Source organism: Coregonus lavaretus, assembly GCF_964263955.1.
Source record: "Coregonus lavaretus genome assembly, chromosome: 10".
NCBI classification, from domain to species: domain Eukaryota; kingdom Metazoa; phylum Chordata; class Actinopteri; order Salmoniformes; family Salmonidae; genus Coregonus; species Coregonus lavaretus.
Genome location: NC_139997.1, coordinates 46,709,055 through 46,728,896, shown reverse-complemented (window position 1 = coordinate 46,728,896; position 19,842 = coordinate 46,709,055). Strand labels below are relative to the sequence as shown.

Below are 19,842 nucleotides of genomic sequence, written 5' to 3'. Positions count from 1 at the left end.
GATAATACAGCGTTCACATGAATCCATCCACACCCTGATAACTGGAATCGATAGAGAGAACGCTAACCATTGTGCTCTTTAACTGAATGAACCTTACTAAAGCCTTACTAGGAAGGCAGGGAGACAAGGAGAGGGAGAAGGCCAACAACACTATATTGGGTCCATATGACATACTATCAGTTTAAGGACTTGTGAAGTCTTCTATTTCTAAGTCTTATTCTTCTTGAAGAGATCCTATTAACACGTTAATACTGGAGACAGATAACGAATAGAGAATCATTATTAATAAACCTTTAACATTTGGACTGTATCTCGTTTGGTCTCTCTTTATAGTTTCCTGAAATACCAGAGGGAGTTTTGGTGTTTTTTATTTATTTTCCCTGGACTGGGATTCTGGTGAAAGCTCCGTTCTATGTCAAACAAGGGCAGGGCTGAAGACCAGACAGTTCTCCACAAAGTACCATTTGAGTAAAGTTCCTGTTAATCTAAAAGAAACATTAAAATAGTTTAGTTTCTAAATGACCCAGGATCCCACATTATCTATGCTCTGTTTAGATTAGTTGGCATTCAATCTCTTTGCAATGATCATTCTAATTTTGGGGGGCTCAGGGTTCTATAATGAATCCAGTGTAACTCACACTAATGATCAATGTTCTATAAAAGTACTTCTACACTCAAGGAAGTACAACTTCAGAGCAACATGAACTGTGTGTTTAATAACAGACTGAGGTTCCATGAGAAAAATTAGAAAAACCCAGGCAAGTGTCTGTAAGGAAGATTGACCGGACAGAATATACTGTAGATGTTTACTGTGACATCACAGAGCTCTGTGAGAAATGATCCAGACCAAAGGAACTGCTCTGTCGACCAACAACAACAGCTTTTACTGGCCCAAAGTCAGCACTGCTGAAAATAGGTTGCTGCACTCCAATAATTGACCCTAAAGTATTCATCTCAAAAACTGAAATAATGATTTCTCTCTAAATCATGTCACTTTTCGGATGCCAAATCCACATAACCCCAAGAGACTACAATACCCTGTGAGTGAGCCTCACAGAAACGAATGGTTTATTGGGAAAAGCCTGGATAATCACAGAACATAACCTGATTCCCGCTGATAGCTTGACCTGAAAGACTTACTGCGGTGAGTTTACGCACTGAACTATCAATCAATGACAACTATGCCTCCTTTATTCTAATAATTTGATTAAGAAGTAAGGAAATGGACAGAGTATGTGTTGCCTAACGAGTAAAATAAGTAATTCCATGTATATGGCATAAGGTTTTAACAATGTTACTGATTTAGAAAGATTACTTCACATACTATTAGTCTTAGGGCCACAACCGACTGTGAAACCTGAGATTCTGATGAAGCATGAATGTTTTTGGATAGGGTCCATTTTACCCACGGCTCTCATCTGCTATCTTAACCCTACCCTTTGAAATGTAATGTAATATTATTGCTCTGTGCAGTACAGGCCTTATTTCTCCTCTCATAAGAAACAGAGACATAGGCTGACATTAAAACACACACACTGTGTATAGGCCTATCTATTACATATACAGTCCAATGCCATGTGGGTGATCTGATCTTAGTGTCCAGTAATGGCATGACATGTCAACAGCTATAGATTCCACTCCATGGTGGAATGGAATGACACAAGCAACACCATAATAAGACATGTGGGTAGAGATAGCAACACCATAATAAGACATAAGGGGTAGAGATAGCAACACCATAATAACACATGGGGGTAGAGATAGCAACACCATAATAACACATGGGGGTAGAGATAGCAACACCATAATAAGACATGGGGGTAGAGATAGCAACACCATAATAAGACATGGGGGTAGAGATAGCAACACCATAATAAGACATGGGGGTAGAGATAGCAACACCATAATAAGACATGGGGGTAGAGATAGCAACACCATAATAAGACATGGGGGTAGAGATAGCAACACCATAATAAGACATGGGGGTAGAGATAGCAACACCATAATAAGACATGGGGGTAGAAAGAGCAACACCATAATAAGACATGGGGGTAGAGATTGTGAAGGAAGGAGATCCTGTAATAATCTGCTAAACTGAGGAGAGGTCTTAATATAAAACAGAGACAACAACAGAGAAGTGAAGAAAACTTGATGACCTTCAATGTCTAGTCTTGATACTTTGGCTGGAACAGGACCCAACTTCTTTGCACCATAACAACAAGCCATTGTTCCACTCTTGTATAACCTTTGACGTGTGCATTGGTGCAAGCGATCACGTCATCAAGGAGTGATCACAGGTATATTAGCTTTGTGAGCCCAACATTCTGGGTAGAACTTATTCTTGAGACATATGCTCTGTGTCTCTGTGTGTAATTTCTGACTGCAATTGCATTAATAAAGGGGATTGGTTTTAAGGTATTTCTGGTCAGATCTGGTCATTGGAGAAGCTGAATTTTGCTGGACAATGAACGAACCCCAACAATAGCAACACCATAATAAGATATGGGGGTAGAGATAGCAACACCATAATAAGACATGGGGGTAGAGATAGCAACACCATAATAAGACATTGGGGGTAGAGATAGCAACACCATAATAAGACATGGGGGTAGAGATAGCAACACCATAATAAGACATGGGGGTAGAGATAGCAACACCATAATAAGACATGGGGGTAGAGATAGCAACACCATAATAAGACATGGGGGTAGAGATAGCAACACCATAATAAGACATTGGGGGTAGAGATAGCAACACCATAATAAGACATGGGGGTAGAGATAGCAACACCATAATAAGACATGGGGGGTAGAGATAGCAACACCATAATAAGACATAAGGGGTAGAGATAGCAACACCATAATAAGACATGGGGGGTAGAGATAGCAACACCATAATAAGACATGGGGGTAGAGATAGCAACACCATAATAAGACTTGGGGGGTAGAGATAGCAACACCATATTAAGATATGGGGTAGAGATAGCAACACCATAATAAGACATGGGGGTAGAGATAGCAACACCATAATAAGACATTGGGGGTAGAGATAGCAACACCATAATAGGACATTGGGGGTAGAGATAGCAACACCATAATAAGATATGGGGGTAGAAAGAGCAACACCATAATAAGACATTGGGGGTAGAGAGAACAACACCATAATAAGACATGTGGGTAGAGATAGCAACGCCATAATAAGACATGGGGTAGAGATTGCAACACCATAATAAGACATGGGGGTAGAGATAGCAACACCATAATAAGACATGGGGGTAGAGATAGCAACACCATAATACGACATGGGGGTAGAGATAGCAACACCATAATACACACCACTTTTAGAGTAAAACCTCATCTTCAGCTGTGGGACACAAAGGGAACGCTGTCCCCCTACCTCATACAGATTTTGGAACATGGATGTATCAACTTCAGACCAGCGCTCCAAGAGAAACAGCAGCAGTCTCAAGCTGCGTACCACCTGGCAGGTGAAAACTCCATCCCACCAAAACAGGCTTAAATTTCAGGCGGCTCTTACACTAAAATGACATTATCATAATTTTCACAGTATTATTCCAACCTCATAGTGTGGAAATATATATAAAACACAGGAAAATCAAGTTTTTGACTGTGCTGGGATTTTAAGGGATAACTCCAAACCCTGTCGTTGTGTAATAACCCCCATAGCATGACCATGCTCCTTTCCATCTCTGTATGATTTATGATTCAGGCTCCTCCTCCTGCTTTGTACTGTGTTGTTATAAAGCAAAAGCTATGTCCTGGTTCTATTGAGATCACAGAGACAAGCTACAACATCTCCCCTTCAAACTCCTAACTCTAATGAAAATATATAATGTGGCCAGTAGAACAACAGCCAAGTAAAACAAACTACAAGCACAGTAGCTAGCAGACTACAGGCCAGACTCAAATGTCAAACCGATCCTGTAATTAAGCTAGCCACTTCCAACTGTTGTCCTAAAATCGAGTGTGATAGTCGAGTGTAAACGATGTCGAGCCCTCATTGGCTGTCAGATTACAGAACCAAAACAGTCCATCAGGAAAGCAGCAGACAGCGTTCTTGTTAGAATGTAGTCCACCCTGCCCTATTACAGCTTCATTATGCCTTAATTACACAGGATAGAACTAAAACACTATCCATCATAACAGTACAATGCATCACAACCATAACAAAGGCAATGCACCCTAACCAATTATGTCTCATTAGCCGTCAAGAGACCTGAAGAACAATCGACTGATCTGCTGCAGTCTCAGCCACTATGTCATCTTTAAATTGTGTTTTTCTCGCAATCAATTAATAGAGAAACTACTGGAGCCACGGCTAGACTGTTGACAGACGTTGTAGTAGAAAAGTAGAAAAAGGGCTTAATTGCCAAAATCTCTCACTATCCCTTTAAAAGCGCTTCGAGGCTTCAATATATATTTTTTGGAGTGGCAGCAACGATTTAGCAACGTTTCCATGCAAGTGCCTTGTAATAGTTGACTTTCCTACTGTACTGTATGTACAGCCAGTCAATCAAAATGGTTCCGAAATGTTGCACTGACAGATCTGGACACCTGACTTATATTCTGGTACTGAATATGTTGAATGATGATATAAACAAGCTTAAACTTTGTTTTACCAATCAAACAGCTGTAAAGAGGTGGTTATAACAAGCTCCCCATTGGATACAGTCTTGGCAAAGGGGTAAAGAACAAAGGTAAACAGATTATAGCTGTAGTCACAACAACTAGGATGGGATGGGCCTTTGGTATGATAACAGTTGTTCAGCACTTACAGCTAGTCTGTCTCTAGGCAGACCAGAGTGAGAGAGCGATGGGAGCATTACAGACAGGCTGGCGAGTGTTGTGTAGAGAGAGGGCCCATCAGTGGAATGACAGACAAACGATAAGCCTTATGGTACCACCAGCCAGCAGTATGTTTGTTTAAATAGTTGACTTACACTAACATTCCTCGGCTGAGAGAGAGAACGAGAGAAGGTTGGGATAGCTAACAGACGGTTCAAAGAGAGAGCGTGTCAGTCCTGTCTGAGAGGAAAGGAAAGGACGATATTTATCACAAAAACTGTAATGTACTGCTACAGGGGGCCAGAGATTTTTGTTGTAGGATGACTGTGAAGGTCACTTCTAGTAACTTTTTAAAAGGACATTCTAATCCAAAATGAAAATGTAATTATGTTGACACCATCTGAAATGTAACTGATGCGCGCCACTGCACTGTAGGGAGATGATGAGGAGCAAGCGGTGGCTCTTCGCTCGTGGCTCTCATTCGCGCCACTGCTCACTCTGTTTGCTACAAATATACACTACATGGCCAAAAGTATGTGGACACCCCTTCAAATTAGTGGATTCGGCTATTTCACCAACACCCGTTGCTGATAGGTGTATAAAATCGAGCACACAGCCATGCAATCTCCATAGACAAATATTGGCAGTAGAATGGCCCGTACTGAAGAGCTCAGTGCCTTTCAACGTGGCACCGTCATAGGATGCCACCTTTCCAACAAGTCAGTTTGTCAAATTTCTGCCCTGCTAGAGCTGCCCCAGTGAACTGTAAGTGCTGTTATTGTGACGTCTAGGAGCCAAAACGTCTCAGCTGTGAAGTGGTAGGCCACACAAGCTCACAGAACGGGACAGCGAGTGCTGAAGCACGTAGCACATCAAAATTGTCTGTCCTCGGTTGCAACACTCACCACCGAGTTCCAAACTGCCTCTGGAAGCAACGTCAGCACAAATCACATTTTATTTGTCACATGCGCTGAACACAACAAGTGAAATGCTTACTTACAAGCCCTTAACCAACAACGCAGTTCAAGAAATAGAGTTAAGAAAATATTTACTAAATAAAATAAAGTATAAAATAAAATAAAAAGTAACACAATAAAATAACAATAACGAGGCTATATACAGGGGGTACTGGTACCGAGTCAATGTGCAAGGGTACAGGTTAGTCGAGGTTGTACATGTAGGTAGGGGTAAAATTACTATGCATAGATAATAAACAGCGAGAACTGTTCGTCTGGAGCTTCATGAAATGGGTTTCCATGGCCGAGCAGCCGCACACAAGCCTAAAATCACCATGCGCAATGCCAAGCGTCGGCTGGAGTGGTGTAAAGCTTGCTGCCATTGGACTCTGGAGCAGTGGAAACGCATTCTCTGGAGTGATGAATCACGCTTCACCATCTGGCAGTCAGACGGACGAATCTGGGTTTGGCGGATGCAAGGAGAACGCTACCTGCCCGAATGCACAGTGCCAACTGTAAAGTTTGGTGGAGGAAGAATAATGGTCTGGGGCTGTTTTTCATGGATCGGGCTAGGCCCCTTAGTTCTAGTGAATGGAAATCTTAACGCTACAGCATACAATGACATTCTAGACGACTCTGTGCTTCCAACTTTGTGGCAACAGTTTGAGGAAGGCCCTTTCCTGTTTCAGCATGACAATGCTCCCGAGTGGCTCAGCGGTCTAAGGCACTGCATCTCAATACTTGAGTCGTCACTACAGACCCTGGTTCGATTCCAGGCTGTATCACAACCGGCCGTGATTGGGAGTCCCATAGGGTGGCGCACAATTGGCCCAGCGTCGTCCGGGTTTGGCCGGTGTAGGCCGTCATTGTAAATAAGAATTTGTTCTTAACTGACTTGCCTAGTTAAATAAAGGTTACATTTTTTATTTTATTTTTATGATTAAAAATAATAATAATAACAAAGCGAGGTCCATACAGAAATGGTTTGTCGAGATCGGTGTGGAAGAATTTGACTGGCCTGCACAGAACCCTGACCTCAACCCCATCGAACACCTTTGGGATGAATTGGACCGCCGACTGCGAGCCAGGCCTAATCGCCCAACATCAGTGCCCGGCCTCACTAATGCTCTTGTGGCTGAATGGAAGCAAGTCCCCGCAGCAATGTTCCAACATCTAGTGGAAAGCCTTTCCAGAAGAGTGAAGGCTGTTATAGTAGCAAAGGGGGGACCAACTCCATATTAATGCCCATGATTTTAGAATGAGATGTTCGACGAGCAGGTGTCCACATACTTTTGTATGTTGTAATTTGTTAATCTGATCTTAAAGGGATAGTGCGAGATTTTGGCAAATAAACAATTTTTCTATTTACCCAGAGTCAGATGAACTCATGGATGCCATTTTTAGTTTGACAGCACGCAGAGAACCTCTCCCTCAACGTGACCAAGACAAAGGAGATGATTGTGGACTACAGGAAAAAAAAGAGGACTGAGCACGCCCCCATTCTCATCGACGGGGCTGTAGTGGAACAGGTTGAGAGCTTCAAGTTCCTTGGTGTCCACATCACCAACGAACTATCATGGTCCAAACACACCAAGACAGTCGTGAAGAGGGCACGACAAAGCCTATTCCCCCTCAGGAGACTGAAAAGATTTGGCATGGGTCCTCAGATCCTCAAAACATTCTACAGCTGCACCATCGAGAGCATCCTGACTGGTTGCATCACCGCCTGGTATGGCAACTGCTTGGCCTCCGACCGCAAGGCACTACAGAGGGTAGTGCGTACGGCCCAGTACATCACTGGGGCCAAGCTTCCTGCCATCCAGGACCTCTATACCAGGCAGTGTCAGAGGAAGGCCCTCAAAATTGTCAAAGACTCCAGCCACCCTAGTCATAGACTGTTCTCTCTGCTACCGCATGGCAAGCGGTACCGGAGTGCCAAGTCTAGGTCCAAAAGACTTCTCAACAGCTTCTACCCCCAAGCCATAAGACTCCTGAACAGCTAATCATGGCTACCCGGACTATTTGCACTGCCCCCCCACCCCATTCTTTTTACGCTGCTGCTACTGTTAATTATTTATGCATAGTCACTTTAACTCTACCCACATGTACATATTCCTTCAACTACCCCCCCCCCCCCCCCCCCCCCCCCCGCACATTGACTCTGCACCGGTACCCCCCTGTATATATAGCCTCCCTACTGTTATTTTATTTTACTTCTGCTCTTTTTTTCTCAACACTTTTTTTGTTGTTGTTTTATTTTACTTTTTTATTAAAAATAAATGCACTGTTGGTTAAGGGCTGTAAGTAAGCATTTCACTGTAATGTCTGCACCTGTTGTATTCGGCGCATGTGGCCAATAAAATTTGATTTGATTTGAAATAAAAATGGTATACATCAGTCCATCTCTCTTCGTAAGCAATAATAATAATGTAATAATGTGCCATTTAGCAGACGCTTTTATCCAAAGCGACTTACAGTCATGCGTGCATACATTATTACATTATTATTATTGCTTATCAACAGCTGTTGATAAGTCATTTATTATTTTCATGTCATTACATTAAAATATAAGGGGGGGGGGACATTGCTATGTATATTTAAAACCTATGTTTAACCATTTCTCATGGTTGGTGTCTTGACGGATTGGTCAAAAATCTTGTGAGATTAAACATTTATTTTCTGTGTATGGGTGGTCCCGGGGATCGAACCCACTACCTTGGCGTTACAAGCGCCGTGCTCTACCAGCTGAGCTACAGAGGACCACAGTAGAGTAGAAGTAGAAAAGTTCTCGCACTATTCCTTTAAAAGTGCTTCTAGGCAACGATTTAGTAGCGGCAGGGCTAAATGAATAAAGCGGAAACACTGAATCCCTCTCACCTCAACATCTCTGTCCCAACATCTGGTGAAATAGAAGAGAAAGTCTTGGTATGTTGGACGAAACATTCTGAGTTTTTCTTTTGCTTTCAAGAAATAGGGCCAACAGAAGTACGATACCAAGACAGCTAAGCCAATCATCATCAAGCCTTTCTTCCCTAATACGCACCACTTTTAGAGTAAAACCTAATCTTCAGCTGTGGGACACAAAAGGAACACTGTCCCCCTACCTCTTACAGATGTTGGAACATGGATGTATCAACTTCACATCAGCGCTCCAAGGGAAACAGCAGCAGTCTCAAGCTGCGTATGTTGGCGCCTGCCGCTGCTCTTTGTCAGAATGACATTTCCAGTCAGTGGGCTGAGTGTGGACCAGCACATACAGATCAGGGCCCATTCCTCCTGGTCCTAACGTCTGGAGGCAGGCCTGGAAACATGACACAGTGATGCCACCACTGTGTCTCTGACCATGTGATGGTGGAAATATGCCCCGGGAATGTCACTCTCTGACCAATGAAGCGTACACTGGTCCCTCTGGAAAAATGACAGGGCAGTTGTTTTTATTGTCACATACACCGGATAGGTGTAGTGAAATGTGTGGTTTTACAGGGTCAGCCATAGTAGCAGGGTGCCCCTGTAGCAAATTAAGGTTAAGTGCCTTGCTCAAGGGCACATAGACAGATTTTCACCTTGTCGGCTCAGGTATTCGAAGCAGAGACCTTTGGGTTACTGGCCCAACACTCTAACCGCTAGGCTACCGGCCGCCCAAAGCTTGTGGCTTTGCTCACTGATCCTGTGGTGTTAGTTCTGACCACCAGTGACTCGTCACAAGCCTTTTCATTAAGGTCATGGTGGTCACGGGAGGTATACTTTTATAGCCTGTGGAAAAACTACCAAATAACACATAACAATAACCCACAGAAGTACTAAAAATACATATTTCACAGTGGCTGAACTTGGTGATTTTATTGGCATTCACGGCTCTGTAACATTGGTTTTGACACTGAAACATTATGAGTGCTGTGGTGTTCCAGAGGCGTAATTTATTTTTGCTGTAGGAGACAACATGTTCTAGCTTCATGGCTTTAAAGAGTAAATCAGACATTGTTTTCACTGAAAACACATAAAATATCTGGTTCTATTGTGTAAGCCAGCTAACAAAAGAAAATGAGTTACTTCTTAATGTCTCCTAACATTTAACTGCCAAGTCCACTGTGGTTAATGGAGTAAGGAAGGAGTCTGTTTTGTATTTATTCAAACAGTACCATTCTTCTAAGTCCACATGCCAAGATCGAAATGAAATGTTGTTTCTCTAGGAGTCTCTGGGAGATTCCATACTAGAGATGCAGCATAATTCAAAAATACTTATTTTCAAATGGATGGTTGTTAAAAATGTTGTATTTCTCCCCCATTCATTGCCTGCACGCCACCTCCAAAATACATAAAAAGTCTGACTTCCATACACCGTATTTAGCCTATTGTAGGTTGTGAAATCCTTGAGACTGAGGGAGTTTGAAATTTGGAAATGACATCAACAGTGACGTTTTTGCAGACAGTAGATTTTACTGTATATCAGCACAGTACAGTTATACAGCATACAACACATGCTACTCAACTGACAAGTAGCATAACAGTTAAGGCAGAAAAATAACCTATGAGCAATAAGACACAAAGCACCTATTGTTTCATAAACACAGAATACATAAGGGTCTTTCTATAAACTAGGGTACCAGTGAGGATTTCCTACACTGGACAACTTGTTACAGCTGTTGATAAGTCATTAATTTTTTTCATGTCATTACATTAAAATATAAGGGGGGGGGGGGCATTGCTATGTATATTTAAAACCTATGTTTAACCATTTCTCATGGTTGGTGTCTTGACGGATTGGTCAAAAATCTTGTGAGATTAAACATTTATTTTCTGTCCTTGCATTTATGGCTGTGTAAGTTGTCGTTGTATCATATAAATTATTAAGCATTAATCAGTTAAATTAGACATTGAACTTGAACGCTGTAAGGATCCTGGATCTAGCTGTCTGACAGTTTTTTTGTATAGATCTCAGAAATGCAGTGTAACTACGTAACATTTTGTATCTCCTTATGTGGAGTGAAAACAGTTTTCAGTGGCACACAAATCCAAAAATAATGTATGCGATTTCAAAATCGAATGCTTCTAACTGAAAGAGTCACCTTACCTTGATAATTAAAACCTAAGTCGATACTGTCATTAAAGTGGTTCTTCAATAATTACGCATAATACTTGTTGGATGCGCATTTGGTGTCGAGCTGTTTAATTGCACCGTGATATTTTCATCATTTGATCCAGGAAGGAATTTTCCGAATGACAGTCACGTGACAAACAGCTGTTGTGGAAGCGCGTGCGACGCAACAACAGCCCAAGTCTAATTTGTTACGCTGGTGAAGACAGTTGTGGCTGGATCCACGTTGGATCTAATATCCCTAGCGAAATGATGTTGATCATCTGTTGTTGTCTGCTTGATTTACAGCAGGGTCTCGTTAGATTAACAGAGAAAGCATGAGTTCATGTTTTGATATGTTTTAGTGCCTCGGATTGGACACTGAGTCCACACCCACCGTTATTCCTATTCATTATTCTGGACATAATGACAACAAATTAAATCAAGCCCTAGTGGGCTTCTTCACAATATGATCTGGTAATGAAATAACATGACAAAGACATTTTGGTTTCCATGTTACACCTGCAATTTTAAACAATACAAGGGGCTTGAAGTAGCCTACTTGAACTTGAATTGGAAGCTCAGAAATGCAAGTACTGAAATAGGCCTACCTTCTTCAATTAGGTGCTTAAAAATTCCTTGTAATTATTGTAGCTGATTTATAAGGTCTCATGCTCCCTTATAATGATCAGTGTTTTCTTTCTGATCAGTTTTTGTGAGCGATGTGGCCACTTTCGTTGGTCTCCCGCCACTTCAATTGAAGGGTGTTGCTCTACTCTGTTGCAGTAAAACCACTTGCGGTTATTATGAGTACAACAACATCTAATCTTGGCTTCAACTTGGCTTTCCATACAAATAATTCAATTACAAAAAGAACATGGTTTTTGGTCCCTGCTTAAAAACAGCGATGGTGAGATTCAAATGGCGATGGTGAGATGAATACTACCGCTATTCATGGACATAGGCTTTATTATGTGTGCCTGCGTCAGCCACACAAGCTACAGAAAAATTGCATGCATCCAATCTATTTAGTCAAGCAATGTCCACATTATTCTCACATATTTTAGAATGTAATAATAATTTGAATATTTCTCAAGGCCAAATATTAGGCCCTATATGTACAATTATATAAATTATACAATTGTATAACATTGAGGTCCTTGAAAATTACATGAAAAAGTCCCTGAAAGTTCTTGAATTTGACTCGCCAATGTCTGTATGAACCCTGCTTAAAGGATGTATAGTCCTACAGGGGTCTCCTGTAGCTCAGTTGGTAGAGCATGGCGCTTGCAACGCCAGGGTTGTGGGTTCGATTCCCACGGAGGCCAGTATGAAAAATGTATGCACTCACTAACTGTAAGTCGGTCTGGATAAGAGCGTCTGCTAAAATGACTAAAATGTACTTATGTTGTTGTATAGGTGGAGTTATGGGCCAATTTGCATATATCCTTTACACATGTGGAACTGCATAAAGATATTTAAATTTTTGTTTCAAAACATTTTGAAATGTTGATCCCAATGTCACACATAGGCCCCATTATTTATAGAAAAACCCATAAGATATTTCAGAGGTGTGATATCATATGCCAATCTACTCCCCCCCCCCCCCCCTCTGGAGGTGATTGACAGATAGTAGTGTCTATCTGTCAATCACCTCCAGAGTAGTGTATGTCTGTCTGTCTGTCTGTCTGTCTGTCTGTCTGTCTGTCACATCCACATCCAGAGTAGTGTCTGTCTGTCTGTCACATCCACCTTCAGAGTAGTGTCTGTCTGTCTGTCTGTCTGTCTGTCACTTCCACCTCCAGAGTAGTGTCTGTCTGTCTGTCACATCCACCTCCAGAGTAGTATGTCTGTCTGTCACATCCACCTCCAGAGTAGTATGTCTGTCTGTCACATCCACATCCAGAGTAGTGTCTGTCTGTCTGTCTGTCACATCCAGAGTAGTGTCTGTCTGTCTGTCACATCCACCTCCAGAGTAGTGTCTGTCTGTCTGTCTGTCACATCCAGAGTAGTGTCTGTCTATCTGTCTGTCTATCTGTCTGTCACATCCACATCCAGAGTAGTGTCTGTCTGTCTGTCTGTCTGTCTTTCTGTCTGTCTGTCTGTCTGTCACTTCCACCTCCAGAGTAGTGTCTGTCTGTCTGTCACATCCACCTCCAGAGTAGTATGTCTGTCTGTCACATCCACCTCCAGAGTAGTGTCTGTCTGTCTGTCTGTCACATCCAGAGTAGTGTCTATCTGTCTGTCACATCCACCTCCAGAGTAGAGTCTGTCTGTCCGTCACATCCACCTCCAGGTTTCTCCCTCTCTTGCCATCCCCCTCTCTCCCTCTCTTTCTACTGCTGAAGAGATTTCTATAACATTCTCTCTCTCTCTCTCTCTCTCTCTCTCTCTCTCTCTCTCTCTCTCTCTCTCTCTCTCTCTCTCTCTCTCTCTCTCTCTCTCTCTCTCTCTCTCTCTCTCTCTCTCTCTCTCTCTCTCTCTCTCTCTCTCTCTCTCTCTCTCTCTCTCTCTCTCTCTCTCTCTCTCTCTCTCTCTCTCTCTCTCTCTCTCTCTCTCTCTCTCTCTCTCTCTCTCTCTCTCTCTCTCTCTCTCCTCTCTCTCTCTCCAGCTGCTGTATAAATGTGGTGTGAATAAATAACTTCCTCTGATAGGTAGAGCCATTATCTCCCAGAAGGTGCTGTGGTGGGTCACTGAGCTGAGTGACTGACTGTGTCCCTGGACTAGCCTGGATGACACAGCGCACAGGGCAGGGAGACCTGGTCCAGGGTACTGAGCTACTTCACATGAAGCACTGCCACCACCCACCAGACCACTTAAAATGACTAGGGCCAGCTGAGCAGCTAGCTAGTACTCAGTGTGTCATGGACATTCTGTTAGACACGTCACAACACTGTGTGCCTACTGCAGGCTAAACTGGGCCACATGCTCAAGGGTCCACACAGGCCCTTAGAACAGCCCTCAGTAAATGTTTATAAACCTATAAATACCCCAGGAGGAGAGCAGCCACTCTCAGGTCCCACTTAGGGACACCTCTCAGTCTGTCAGCCTCTCAGCTGGACAGGCCATCTGAGATATGGGACCAAGACTGACCGCCATGCTGCCTCCTTGTAAAGACTTCAGACAGTTCACAGCATCTAAGTATCCGAGCGGGTCCGGATATAGAATTCTGATATGATTGTTACGGGTATGTGTAATTTTAACTGACTTGTCCAGACTGCTGCAGTAGAGAGAGAGAGAAAGAAATGGTAGCATTTATGCTGCTGCTCTTTGCTTTGGCGCGTGTAGCTTGTTGTTGTTGGCCAATCATAAGTCATCAAAGCAGCAATAGGCTACAGTCATAGAGCCTCTGTGTGGGGCAAAAGTTAGGAGATACCTAATCAATGGAAGATTAAATTAAAATGATGGAATTAAAAGTTAAAGGAGAAGGGTAGGCTACAATAACCAAGAGCCAACAGGTAGGCTGCTACTTTATATTCTGAATGGAGATTCTGCTGTTTGTAACTGTGTAGGACGAGAAAGCACATGCAGCCTCAGTTAGCCTGGCTAGCTAGCTAGCTTAAGTAGCTTCTCCCGGTTTGATGCAGTTAAGACAGGTACTACGTAATCATATCTACTATAGCGCAATCTACTATAGCGCAAGTCTACTATAGTGCAAGTCGGCTTGGTTGGTTGCTGTCTCTCGTCTCTCCCTCCCTCCTCTGGGTACATTGACTTCAATACAAAACCTAGAAGGCTCATGGTTCTCACCCCCTTCCATAGACTTACACAGTAATTATGAAAACTTCCAGAGGACGTCCTCTAACCTATCAGAGCTCTTGCAGCATGAACTGACATGTTGTCCACCCAATCATAGGATCAGATAATGAATCTAGTACTGAGAGCATAAACTACAGCTAGCTAGCACTGCAGTGTATACAATGTGGTGAGTAGTTGACTCAAAGAGAGAGAAAGACAATAGTTGAACAGTTTTGAACAAACTAATTTCTTCAAAAATGAAGGAGAAGCAAGAGAGAAAGAGAGAGCGAGAGAGCGAGAGAGAAAGAGAGAGAGAGCTAGCTATATTTCATATTTTTTTCACTTTCACTTTCACTTACTTAGCTAGCAAATAGTTTAGCCTACTCAAACACCCGGCTCAAACAGAGAGGGTTTACTAACACTTTAGTTCTAGTAGCTATGTTGACTATGACATTAGCTAATATGGTGACAACGATGTAGGCTGTGTGTAGCGGTTAGCGGTTATGATGGTTTGGCTTGGAAAGATTTTTCTGCCTGGTCACAGACAGCTGATGTGTTGTGCACTGAAGTCCACAAGTAAATGGAAAAGGTGAGAGTAGGAGAGCACGTAGATGCAAGAAGGAATTATAGCTACAACAATCAAAGTGATCATGCTGTTTGTATGTGGCTGCTATGAAAGTGAACTGTGTTTGCATGTGATCAGGGGTGTATTCATTCCGCCAATTCTGTTGAAAAACTTTCTTAAACGGAAGCAAACGAAACGGGAATAAACATACCTGAATTTGCCAATAGAAACTCTTGTTTGCAACTGTTGGACTAATGATTACACCCTAGATCAGCTAGATGCAGGCAAGAGTGTGCAAGGTGGTATTGAATGTGTTAAATCAAATAAAATTTTATTTGCCACACGCGCCAAATACAATTCATTACCGTGAAATGCTTACTTACAGCCCTTAACCAACAATGCATTTTTTTCAATAAAAAAGTAAAAACAACAACAACAACAAAAAAGTGTTGAGAAAAAAAGAGCAGAAGTAAAATAAAATAACAGTAGGGAGGCTATATATACAGGGGGGTACCGGTGCAGAGTCAATGTGCGGGGGCACCGGCTAGTTGAGGTAATATGTACATGTGGGTAGAGTTAAAGTGACTATGCATAAATAATTAACAGAGTAGCAGCAGCATAAAAAGATGGGGTGGGGGTGGGGGGGCAGTGCAAATAGTCAGGGTAGCCATGATTAGCTGTTCAGGAGTCTTATGGCTTGGGGGTAGAAGCTGTTGAGAAGCCTTTTGGACCTAGACTTGGCACTCCGGTACCGCTTGCCGTGCGGTAGCAGAGAGAACAGTCTATGACTAGGGTGGCTCAAGTCTTTGACAATTTTGAGGACTGTCACTGTCTGTCACCTTGATTACTCAAATTTCTCTCGACTTTTGCACCTACGTTGTAAACTTTCTTTCATAGGCTAGGTTGTAGCAACCTCATGATGGGTATGGGGAAAATTTGAGTATCATGTAGTGGCCTAAACCTATTGATGTTACATTGAGCTGGGTGAATGGAATATGAATGACAGTCATCCAATATGCTGTAATAGAAATGAGGCCATGCTTATTAAAAAAAAGAATCACACTCCCTCATCTTAAACGGCACCGACCGCCACTGACGGGTCTAGTTGTCCTTGGGTCCGTTCGGAACGGGTCTCTATATTTAAAAAAAATATTTATGCATATTGGGCCCGGATGGGAAAGCCCCAGGTCCATTTCGGAAGTTGGACCCATGAAGGCCTCTACATTACAGTACAAATGCTTTGCATGTGTTTCTGTATCATTGTGTGTGTGGGTTGGGGCAGAGGCAGGGCAGGGTTATGTTGTGTTGTTGACTACGCCTTGGGTGGGTGCAGTGTCATGTTTTCCATCTCTGTCCTCATGTTATCTCTTGACATGTGCCGTGGGCATATGGAGAGATCAGAACAGTACAGACTGTTTCCACTGGGCCTATTGAAGCTGACTCCCTTAAAAGGACCCCAGCCAGCTGAACACAGCTACAGAGCTAGTGGCTGTGGATGTGTGTCCATGTGGTTAGAACATGGGTGAAAATAAAGCCTTTCACAGACACAGAGTGATACTGTGGGTATCTCTTTCTGGGAGGCCAGGGCACCACCACCACCCAGTGATTATAGTCTCTTTCATTCTCTACAATGGCTCTGTTTATCCCCACTGTATGTATTCCATGCACAAAAATTCCTCCAGATGTAAACATTCAGTAGAGTACTGTATTTCTCTCAAAACAAATGCTTCTCTCTCACAATGTGCTTCTCAGAGGAAGGAAATCATATGTACTGTATTTCAAAGCCTTTATGGACTTGGCATAACCTTTAAGAAGTCTAGAGGAGTATCGAAATTGAGAAATGAATTCCCATTAGACCCAGCCAGACATTTGCTACGGGCATATAACTTCATTTTATGTACATTTATGGAATTGTCTGTGAAGTGGATGATCGTATTGCTCAGTTCATACTTAGGCAGCCTTTGGTTTTCACAAAGCAGCATTCTGAGAGTGTTGGACAATGCCCAAAGTTAGACAAACCCAATGCTGCCAAACCACTAAGCTCAAAGCTGACATTTTGGATTTGGGGTGATATTAACATTTGCCAGACACATTCTCAGAGGATTTCTTCCCACCTGATTTATTCCAATGTCTGCTGGAGTAGATATTTAAAGCTCTCAAGCACCGAAAATTCCATAAACAATATAATTTGTGGCTCATATATAATCCCTTTACTGATCTGAGTGTCTTACTGTAAATACAGGGATATTATGGGCGTTTGTGATTTGTCCTTATAGACCTAATTCAACTGTCTGAAAACAGAATATTACATTTGAAAAGTTATGTTAATATTTAGTTTTGGCAGTTGCATGTCCAGATATGTCAGTAACATTAAACTTAATGAACAGATACAAGCATGGATACGACCACATTTAGCTTCATAGTTCATATCTTTTGTTTTAGGATTCCTTCCAAGGAAACTCTCCCGAGCATCACTTGCCAATTTCACTTTCAAATCAGGAAGCGCAAATCTCCAAAACCAACATGGAGCTACAGTCAAAGCAGACTGGCTCTATCATCAACATCGGTAACACGTCTGAGGGGCAGAGTACTGAGCAAATACTAGCTAAAATACTGTACAAGATGTCATAATACTGCTGTGCTATTGACAGAGGCACTTCAACAGAAATTCACCAATTTAATAGCAGTATAAATTGATAATTGTGGGTCATACACTGCAGAGTTTGGCGTGTCTATTAGAGAAGCATAGTCACTATCAATTCACAATCAGTGTTGGAGAGAATCCCCTCTTTCTCACAGCAGCAACACAAACAGCGTTATGGAGAGAATCCCAAACAGTGTGTAACTATGGTGACGCAGCAGAGCAGCAGTTCAGAACCATTCATCACTAGCAGTAGCAGAGTCCTTCTTCACACAGCAGGCCTGGCAGCAGTACTGCTCCTCTCCTATCCCAGCCCAGACCCAGACAAGACCCAGACCAGGCCAGAGACCCATGACCCAGACAGATATTAAAGAACCGCAGCTTCTCCGCAGGGTTTCGGAAAACTGAGAGGAGTTCCTGCCCTGGCCTCTGTAGACAGACAGGTTCATCTAGTGCTCTGTGACTAGGAGGACCGCCCAACTGAGTACGAACCCAGAGCCAGAGACATGTGGAGACGCAGTGTAAAGAGTCATCAGACTGACAGAATATCAAATGGCATGCACATTGGCAGAGCAAAGCCTATCCCTTTATAGTCTTCACAGAGATTCTGGAAATTTCTGGGAATAGTTAATAAGGTGGTTGTTATTTAGATATGTCAGATAAAAATGGCATGAGAGGCACAAAGATAGAGACAGAGGGAGATTGGCAGAGACCATGAGCAGTCAGAAGGGACTTTGTGGTTAAAGCTGCCAAAGGAAAGGTTGAGTGGTTGAAAGCAGCGGTGAGTGGCATACTGAATCTATAGCACAGGCCCTTTCATCACCATGGAGCCAGATGGCATAGTGAGCATCACTGCCATTCCTGTGAGGTGAGTGTCATGGCTGAGAGGACGCGTGTCTGTGGGGGGACAGAACATGTGTGTGTGTATGAGAGAGAGAGAGAGAGAGAGAGAGAGAGAGAGAGAGAGAGAGAGAGAGAGAGAGAGAGAGAGAGAGAGAGAGAGAGAGAGAGAGAGAGAGAGAGAGAGAGAGAGAGAGAGAGAGAGAGAGAGAGAGAGAGAGAGAGAGAGAGAGAGAGAGAGAGAGAGAGAGAGAGAGAGAGAGAGAGAGAGAGAGAGAGAGAGAGAGAGAGAGAGAGAGAGAGAGAGAGAGAGAGAGAGAGATTTTATTTCTCTTTTTTCCCTCTCTCTGAGCTGTGGGACAGAATAGCTGATTCAGTGTGCCAGAAGGATACAATAAAAGGACTTGACTGCTTTGCTTTCGTGTGTTTCAGTAGAGGTTGGAGATATAAAGTCATGCTTCTACTTTAGCAGGATGCTGAAGGATGTAGTCCAGCCTGTTACCGCTCAAAGCTCTAAGTGTTGTCTTTGGAATTGCATTGTGGTCATGGACTACATGACCGAAACAGCTTGTGTGAGAAAGAGAGAGAGAGAAAGAGAAAGAGAGAGAGAGAGAGAGAGAGAGAAAGAGAGAAAGAGAGAAAGAGAGAGAGACTCACCCGTGAGATAGTGAGGGGCAGACAGAAGTCCTTTCCTCCCTGCAGTCTGAAGCCCCAGGGGGCGGGGCCACCCAGGGAAACACTGTAGTTGCTGTTCATGATTCTCCTAGAGAAATAAAAACATAGAGGCAAAACATTAAGCTGGTCCTTTATAGGTTATACAGAAGAAGACAAGGCACTCCTACACTCCCATCTACAATATTCTAATATTGAATAAGAAACATAAAACATCAGCAAAAACACACTAGTATCAGCTGTTCTCAGTGGGTCACAGAAAAGTAGGGCTGTTACAATACCAGTATCGCAATATTTTTCCATTGAAAAATGTAAAACATGAAGCAGACCAAACTCTTTGGTCCTTTACAAACCTGCTGAATGTAAATTATTGTGTGCTATAGTTTTGGGAAATAAATAAATGCGACTCTGGATGACAACATAATGATGTTTGTTTCCAATATTAGGGTTGTTTTCCTAAAGAGGTTAAATCCGCTTAGTGTTTTGTTTCTTTGCTAAGGAGTATAGCAATACTGGTATTGTCCCGGCACAACTGAAAAGGAGTACTATAA

The 19,842-nt window shown here is 42.7% G+C and overlaps 1 pseudogene across 1 annotated transcript in view; it reads right to left on the bottom strand.

The window, feature by feature from the left end:
- The window catches only part of LOC311136367 (PDZ and LIM domain protein 5-like), a 39,750-nt pseudogene extending 20,375 nt beyond the window's left edge, over positions 1-19,375 (bottom strand). Inside the window, exon 1 of the transcript XR_014615440.1 lies at positions 19,277-19,375. The product of XR_014615440.1 is annotated as a PDZ and LIM domain protein 5-like (transcript). The remainder of the gene's footprint in view (positions 1-19,276) is intronic.
- Between the last annotated feature and the right edge of the window lie 467 nt (positions 19,376-19,842).